Genomic DNA, 8,686 nt, shown 5'->3' on the forward strand with positions numbered 1-8,686 from the left:
TTTGATGTAGTTTCCTCATTTCTGGGTAATATGAATGGTTTCTGATATCTGGGTCAGAAAGGTGACAATATGCAACCTTGAAAACAGAAGCCTGGCACTGACCCTGTAACTTGTATTCTTCCAGCCCTTTTAATGATATGTAAATGCCTAATTCTCTGAATAAATCCTTTTGTGCTTGGAATATCTAGAATATTTCCTGAACCAACCCTTGAATGATATAAAGTGGAAATACAGATTTGATTTTGGTTTATATTTTTATTTTACTCAGTGTTCCCTTCCTGCCCACTGTCCTTAGCATATGAAAACTTCAAGCTGGTCCCCTCATTTGGAATAGACTGATGGACTAGATTGACCTTCAGAGACTCCGCCCCGGACCTGAACATTTTTAGAATATGAGAGAAGTTACAATAGGCAGCATTTGAAACACATTATCCCTGTAGTAAAGGAAAAGGAGCTAGAGCAGTGTGTTTCCCTTTAGTGTTGGAATATTGTAGGCACATTTAAACACACCATTGATTTCTCCATTCCCTCAAATGTTAATTATAGAATTACCAAATGACCCAATAATTCCATTTCTAAGAATATACCCAAGAGAATTGAAAATACATGTCCACATAAAAACTTATAGAATCATTCATTATTCATAATAACCAAAAAGTGGAAATACCCCAAATATCTATCAACTAGTAAGTGGATAAACAAAAGGTGGTATAGCTATGCAATGGCATATTATTTGGCCATAAAAAGGAAAGAAGTAGCGATACGTACTTTAACATGGATGAACCTTGAAAACATTATGCTAAGTGAAAGAAGCCAATCACAAAAGACCACACATCATGTAATACTATTAATATGAAATATCCTGAGTAGGCAAATCTATAGAGACAGAAAGTAGGTAAGTGGTTGCCAGGTGCTTGGGAAAGGGATGTGTGAAGTGAGTGCTAACGCTTTCTTTTTGAGGTGATGAAAATGTTCTAATATCAGATAATGGTGATGGTTGCACAACCCTGTGAATATACTTAAAACCTACTGAGTTGTAATACTTTAAAGAGGTGAATTTTATGATGTATGAATTATATCTCAATAAAGTTATATTTTAAAAAGTTGTCTTCCTTCTTTTCTTTGGATCCTCACTAAGCAAAATTACAGAGTAATGCTGGCTCATGAGGACACCTACATTCCTTACAATAGATACTGTGTTTCCCTGAAAATAAGACCAAGCCGGACAATCAGCTCTAATGCGTCTTTTGGAACAAAAATTAATATAAAAACAGTATTACATTATTATATTATATTAATTATATTATATTATATTATATTATATTATATTATATTATATTATATTATATTATATTATACTATACTAAAGACCTAGTCTTATATTACAGTAAAATAAAACCAGGTCTTATATTAATTTTTCCTCCAAAAGACACATTAGAGCTAATTGTCTGGCTAGGTCTTATTTTCAGAGAAACATGGTAGTGACAATTTTCCTTCTGCCAAGATGCAGAAGTTTGTCTCTTTAAAATTGTTTCTACTTCCAGGTTCAAGAATTTTCATTATTAATTCCAAAAGATCCTTACATTTTCATTCAAAGATGAAGCTGATTCTTAAATTGAATTTTTCATCATCATGACTCCATGTAATCTGGACTAAACTAAAAATCATTGCCTCCACCTCTCTTCCCTCATAGCATAGTACTTGTCCCCAGGATCACAGTTGCAAGCTCAAGAGTGATCACTCAACCCAAGTAGATAAAATTAATGTATTCTGGGTTTATGATACATGGGTAGTAAAGAAGATAAGTTCTCTTTCTGATAGGATTGCTAAGATAGATTCCTGGGGCTGATCTCTGCACATGGAAAGAAGCCAAGCATAAATAAGTACAGTTAAGACAGGAATGACTGCGTCCTGACTATTATAGCCACTGAATCTAGCTGTCTGTATAAAGACATTCCCAGACCTTTGAAATACATAAGTCTAGTAATCTTCTTTACATTTAAACTAATTTAAATTGGTTTCTCTCATTTTCAATGAAAAGAGCCCCAATGCAATGTTCCTTCACATTCCCCCAAGAAAAAGTTATATAGGTAGGGGAGAATGTTATGGAAAATAAATTGTAAACGCTAATTGAAAGTGTCATCAATTGTGACTAGATAGAAGAAAGGAACAACTTAAGGAAGAGGAAAAGGGAAAGAAGAAAGGAGGGAAGGAGAGAGGAAGGGAATATTTAGTTGAAAAGGAAAGAAAGATAAGAAAATTGTCGGGGGGTGGGGGGTGGGGGGTGGGAGATGAGGGTAAGGGGGATCGAATATATGGTGATGGAAGGAGAACTGACTCTGGGTGATGAACACACAATGGGATTTATAGATGATGTAATACAGAATTGTACACCTGAAATCTATGTAATTTTACTAACAATTGTCACCCCAATAAATTTAATTTAAAAAAAAAAAGAAAATTGTCATAATCATCATCACATATCAGCATGTGAACAGAAGGAATCTTCTGATTTGTTTTCCTATATTCCCACAAGGAAAAAAACAAACAGGCAATTTTTTTCTTCGTTTTAAAACTGAGAGTTAAAAGAAAATTAAATAATAGCCATACTGAGACCAATATAATATTCATTATCATCAAAACAAAGACAATCAACCATTGAACTTCCAGGGCCATGCAAAAAACAAGTAAAACTCCCCACCCTCCACCCTCAAAGAAAAAGAAAAACAGAATAGATGTTTAGGAGAAAAGTTAAGCTACATGAAGAAAAAAAATTTTAATGAAATAGGATAAAGCTTACAGCCTGAAAAATGTGTTTGTTAATTTAACCATGTGTCACATTACATTATGCATTTTTAAATACCTAGGGAGAATTTAAATTTCTATGACAGGTATCAATTTAATTTTTAAAATTTATAATGTGTTACTTTTCTATGAGGTCAGTTAGGTAAGAAAAAATTATAAATGAAAGTCATCCAGATTGAAAATGAAAAAGTAAAATGATCTCTATTATCAGATGACATGATCTTGAATATAGAAAATCATAAGAACTATTAGAACTACTAATGAATTCAGCAAGGTTGCAGGATACAATGTCAATATACAAAATAAATTATGGTTTCATACACTAGCAATGAAAACTCTAAAAACGACATTAAAATCAATTCCATTCCAAGGCCACCTAAAATGGTAAAATATTTTGGAATAAATTTAACAAAATAAGTCCAAGACTTGTTCACCTAAAACTAGAAAACATTGAAAAAGAATTCTGGTCAAGATGGCGAAATAGGTAAACGCTATGCTTACCTTCTCTCAGGACCACATCTAAATTACAATTAAACTACAGAACAACCATTATTGAGAATCATCTGAAGTCTTGCTGAACCAAAGCCCTACAACTAAAGGCATACAGAAGAAGCCACCTCAAGACTGGTAGGAGAGGCAGGGATACAAAATGGGCTGGTCCCACTCCCGTGTGTAACCAATGAAAATTGGGAGGGATATCTCAGCTGTGAAGGTTCCCCCCCCCCCCACTGAGGAACAAAGAGTCCCAGCCAATCCAGGTTTTAAATGCCAGGGAGAGAAATCCCTATAACTTTTGACTGTGAAAACCAGTGGAGATTGTAGCTGAGTGAGACGGAGGTTGGCTGAAGTCCCAGCAATGCTTATAACAGACCTGCACAGATGTACTCACAGGCTGACTCACTCACTCTGAGCTCCAGTGTTGGGACAGCAGCTCAAAAGATAAAAGGGACATTCGGGGAGAAACTGAGTTGTCTGGCATCACCATGAAGGCTGGAGAGACAGCTTTCTCCTGGTCACAGGAGCTAGCAGAAGCCATTGTTTTTTTGTTGAGCCCTCCCCGTTCCCGACATGCAGATGCAGGCAGCAGCAGCATCTGAGTCTCCAACAATCTGGCTAACACCATTAGCTCTGCCCAGGGGATTCTGAGACTACACCCCAACCAACTTTTGGGCCACTTCCAGTGGCTTTTGGGTACAAACCACCTGCCTTGGCTCATGCTGCAGACTTTCCTAAAGTCTCCCAAAGGTTCACAAAACCCAAAGAAGCAGCACCTGGCTTTCGCATGTCCCATACCTCTGGCTGAGCAGCCCTAAGCCTGGCACTAGTGGCAGTTGTCCTTGGTTCACAGCTTGGCCTCTCAAGGTACCTCCAAGCACAGCACAGTCAGTGGCCATCTGTGGATTGCTTTGTGGCTCATGCCAGGTGGCCCTGGGCAGGGCACAGGCAGCAGCTGAACTTGGCCTGCAGTGAGTCCCTTCTCAGGTGGTCCTGGGACTGGCACATCCAGTGGTCAGCTTCAAACCAAGCTGGAACCAAGCTGGAGGCACTTGGCTGCCTCCAAGGACAACATACCCAAAGGGCACACAAGGCAGGCACTATAGCCCCGCTAAAGTGAATCATGCTCCATAGGGTCAGCCCCTCCACAACAGCTCCTTCAGTATTTTCATGGCCAGTCCTCACAACCAATGAGCCCAAGGTTCAATCCTTCCCATTGACTTGCAAACAGCAACCAAGTTTCAACTATAACAGGAGGACACACACAACCAACACAAGGGACACACCTGGAACACCTGACTCTAGTGACTAGGGAGACTGCATAACTGAGCCCCACAGGATACCTAGTACATAAGGCCACTCTACTAAGACTGGGAGACATACCAGCCCTAGTTAATATATAGAAAAAACACAGGGGAACAGCCAAAATGGGGAATCAAAGAAACATGTCCCAAATGAAAGAACAAAACAAAGCTCCAGAAAAAGAACTAAACAAAATGGAGACAAACAATCTACAAGATGCAGAGTTCAAAACACTGGTTATAAGGATGCTTAGTGGTCTCCAGAAGAACTTCAACAAAGAGATAGGAAACATAAAAATAGAGATAGAAAATATAAAAAAAGAACCAGTCAGAAATAAATAATATAATAACTGAAATAAAGAATACATTAGAGGGAGTCAACAGTAGATTAGATGAGACAGAAGACTGAAACAGTGATTTAGAAGATAAGGTAGCAGAAAACACCCAAAAAGAACAACAAAAAGAAATAAGAATCCAAAACAAAGATAACAGTTTAAGGAGCCTCTGGGACAATATCAAGCATACCAACATTCTCATCATAGGGATACCAGAAGGAGAAAAGAGAGAACAAGCAATTGAAAATGTATTTGAAGAAATAATGATGGAAAACTTCCCTAACCTGGCAAAGAAATAGACAAACAAGCCCAGGAAGCACAGAGAATCCCAAACAAGATGAACCCAAAAAGGCCCACACCAAGACACATCATAATTAAAATGCCAAAGGTTAAGGACAAAGAGAGAATACTAAAAGCAGCAAGAGAAAAGCAGTTAGTTACCTACAAAAAAGCCCCCATAAGACTATCAGCTGATTTCTCAACAGAAACTTTGCAGGCCAGAAGGGATTGGAACAAAATATTCAATGTGATGAAAAACAAGGACTACAACCAAGGATATTCTATCCAGCAAAGCTATCATTTAGAATCCAAGGACAAATAAAGAGTTTCCCAGACAAGAAAAAGCGAAAGGAGTTCATCAACACCAAACCAGTATTACAAGGAATATTAGAGGGACTTCTTTAAGATGAAAAAATAAAAATAAAAGAAACCGTCAACAAAATAAAGAGGCAACCAGCTGATGGGAGAAGATTTTTGCAAACGCCTCTGATAAGGGGCTAATATCCAAAATATACAAAGCACTCACACAATTCAACAACAAAAAAGCAAACAACCCAATTGAAAAATGGGCAAAGGACCTGAAGAGACATTTCTCCAAAGAGGATATACAAATGGCAAATAGACATATGAAAAATATGCTCAACATCACTAATCATCAGAGAAATGCAAATAAAAACCTCAATGAGATATCACCACACCCCAGTCAGAATTGCTATCATCAATAGGACAAATAGTAACAAGTGTTGGAGAGGCTCTGGAGAAAAATGAACCCTCATACCCTGTTGGTGGGAATGCAGATTGGTGCAGCTGCTAGGGAAGGCAGTGTGGAGGTTCCTCAAAAGATTAAGAATAGAATTACCACATGACCCAGCAATCCCTCTCCTGGGTATCTACCCTCAAAATCTGAAAACATTTATCCATAAAGACATGTGTGCTCCAATGTTCATTGCAGCTTTATTTACGGTGCCCAAGACATAGAAACAACCAAAATGTCCTTCGATAGATGAATGGCTAAAGAAGTTGTGGTATACATACACAATGGAATACTATTCAGCGGTAAGAAAAGATGAAATAGTACCATTTGTGGCAACATGGATGGATATTGAGATTATAATGCTAAGTGAAATAATCAGACAGAAAAAGTAGAGAACCATATGATTTCACTGATATGTGGTATATAAAACTGAAAACAACAAAAGGTCAAGACAAACAAATGAAGGAATAAAAACTCATAGACACAGACAACAGTTTAGGGGTTACCAGAGAGTAAGGGGGGAGGGGGGCTCTAGAAGAAGGTAAATGGGGTCTGATATATGGTGATGGAAAGAGAAGTGACTCTGGGTGGTGAACACACAATGTGAGATATAGATAATGTATTACAGAATAGTATACCTGAAATCTATGTAACTTTACTAACAACTGTCATCCCAATAAACTGTAATGAAAAAAAAAAAGACATAGAATAGCTGAATAGATAAGAAAACAAGACCCATAAATATGCTGCCTACAGGAAACTCACTTCAGATCAAAAGACACACACAGAGTGAAAGTAAAGGGATGGAAAAAAGGTACTTTATGAAAATAGAGAGGAAGGAAGGAAGGAAGGAAGGAAGGAAGGAAGGAAGGAAGGAAGGAAGGAAGGAAGGAAGGAAGGAAGGAAGGAAGAAAAGAAAGACCAGGAATAGCAATACTTATACCAGACAAAATAGACTTTAAAACAAAAGCCATAACAAGTGACAAAGAAGGACCCAGTAATCCCACTTCTGGGCATTTATCGGAAGAAACCCAAAATACTACATTGAGGGGACGTATTCATCCATACACTCACTGCAGCATTATTTACAATAGCCAAGATATGAAAGCAACCTGGGTGTCCCTGAATGGCTAAAGAAGAGGTGGTACATACATACAATGGAATATTACTCAGCCAAGGAAAGAATGAAATCTTGCCATCTGCAACAACATGGATGGACCTAAAGGGTATTGTGCTGAGTATAGTTAAGTCAGATAGCAAAAGACAAATGTCATATGATTTCACTTGTAAGGATAATCTAATGAACAACATAAACAAACAAATAAAACAGAAACAAAGAGATACAGAGAACATTTTGATGGTTGCCACATGGGAGGGAGTGTGGGGGTGGGTGAAAAAGGGGAAGATATTAAGAAGTACAAATTGGTTGTTACACAGTAATCATGGGGATGTAGGGTACAGCATAAGGAATATAGTCAATAATATTGTAATAACTATGTATGGTGTCATATGGGTACTAGATTTATTGGGGTCATAGATGTGTGGAGAATTGGAGGCAGAGTGAAAAGGTGAAGGGATTAAGAAATACAAATTGGAAGTTACAAAATAGTCAAAGGGATGTAAAGTAAAGCATAAGGAATATGATCAATAACATGATAATAACTATGTATAGTGTATAGTGCTAAGGGGGTACTAGACTAGCTTGGCAGGTATCACTTCTTAAATTATGTAAATGTCTAACCACTATGCTGTACATCTGATGTAATGTACAATATAGGGAACATAGTCAATAATATTGTGATAGTGTGGTAGTGTCAGATGGTTGCTAGATTAACATGGTAATCATTCTTTAGGTATATAAATGTTGAATAACTATGGTGTACATCTGAAACTAATATAATATTGAATGTTAGCTATATTTTAATAAAAACTTAAAAACAAACAAAAAAACATTGAACAAAATTAAACATCTAAATAAATAGAAAGACACCTCAGGTTCATAGGTTGTCAAATTTGATATTGTTATAATAGCAATACTCCCTAAATTGACTTAAAGGTTCAACACGAGTTCAATGAAACTTTAGCTTGCTTTTTTGCAGAAATTGACAACCTGAACATAAAATTCATATGAAAATGCAAGGGACACAGAACAGCCAAAAGAATCTTTAAAAATGAGAACAAAATTGGAGACCTCACATTTCTCAATATTAAAACTCAATACACAGCTATAGTAATTAATACAATGTGATGCTTACATAAGGATAGACATACAGGTCAATAAAATAGATGAGATTTCAGAAAAAAATTTTTACATTTATGGACATTTGATTTTTTATAAGAGTGCCACAACAATTAAATGGGGGGAAAACCATCTTTTCAACAAGTAGTGCTGGGGTAAGAGGAGGAGGAGGAGGAGGAGGAGGAGGAGGAGGAGGAGAAGAAGAAGAAGAAGAAGAAGAAGAAGAAGAAGAAGAAGAAGAAGAAGAAGAAGAAGAAGAAGAAGAAGAAGAAGAAGAAGAAGAAGAAGGAGGAGAATAATTTGGGCCCCAGTTTTACAACATACATAAAAATTAACTCAAAATGAATCATAGACCTAAGAGCTGAAACTACAAAATTCCTAGAAGAAAACAGCAGTAAATCTTTGTGACCTTGGGTTAGGCAGTAATTCTTGGCTATAACACCAAAAGCACAAACAACAACAAAATAGATAATTTACA

This window comes from Rhinolophus sinicus, chromosome 1 (genome assembly GCF_057876585.1).
Source record: "Rhinolophus sinicus isolate RSI-liver-muscle chromosome 1, RSI-T2T, whole genome shotgun sequence".
Classification (NCBI taxonomy): domain Eukaryota; kingdom Metazoa; phylum Chordata; class Mammalia; order Chiroptera; family Rhinolophidae; genus Rhinolophus; species Rhinolophus sinicus.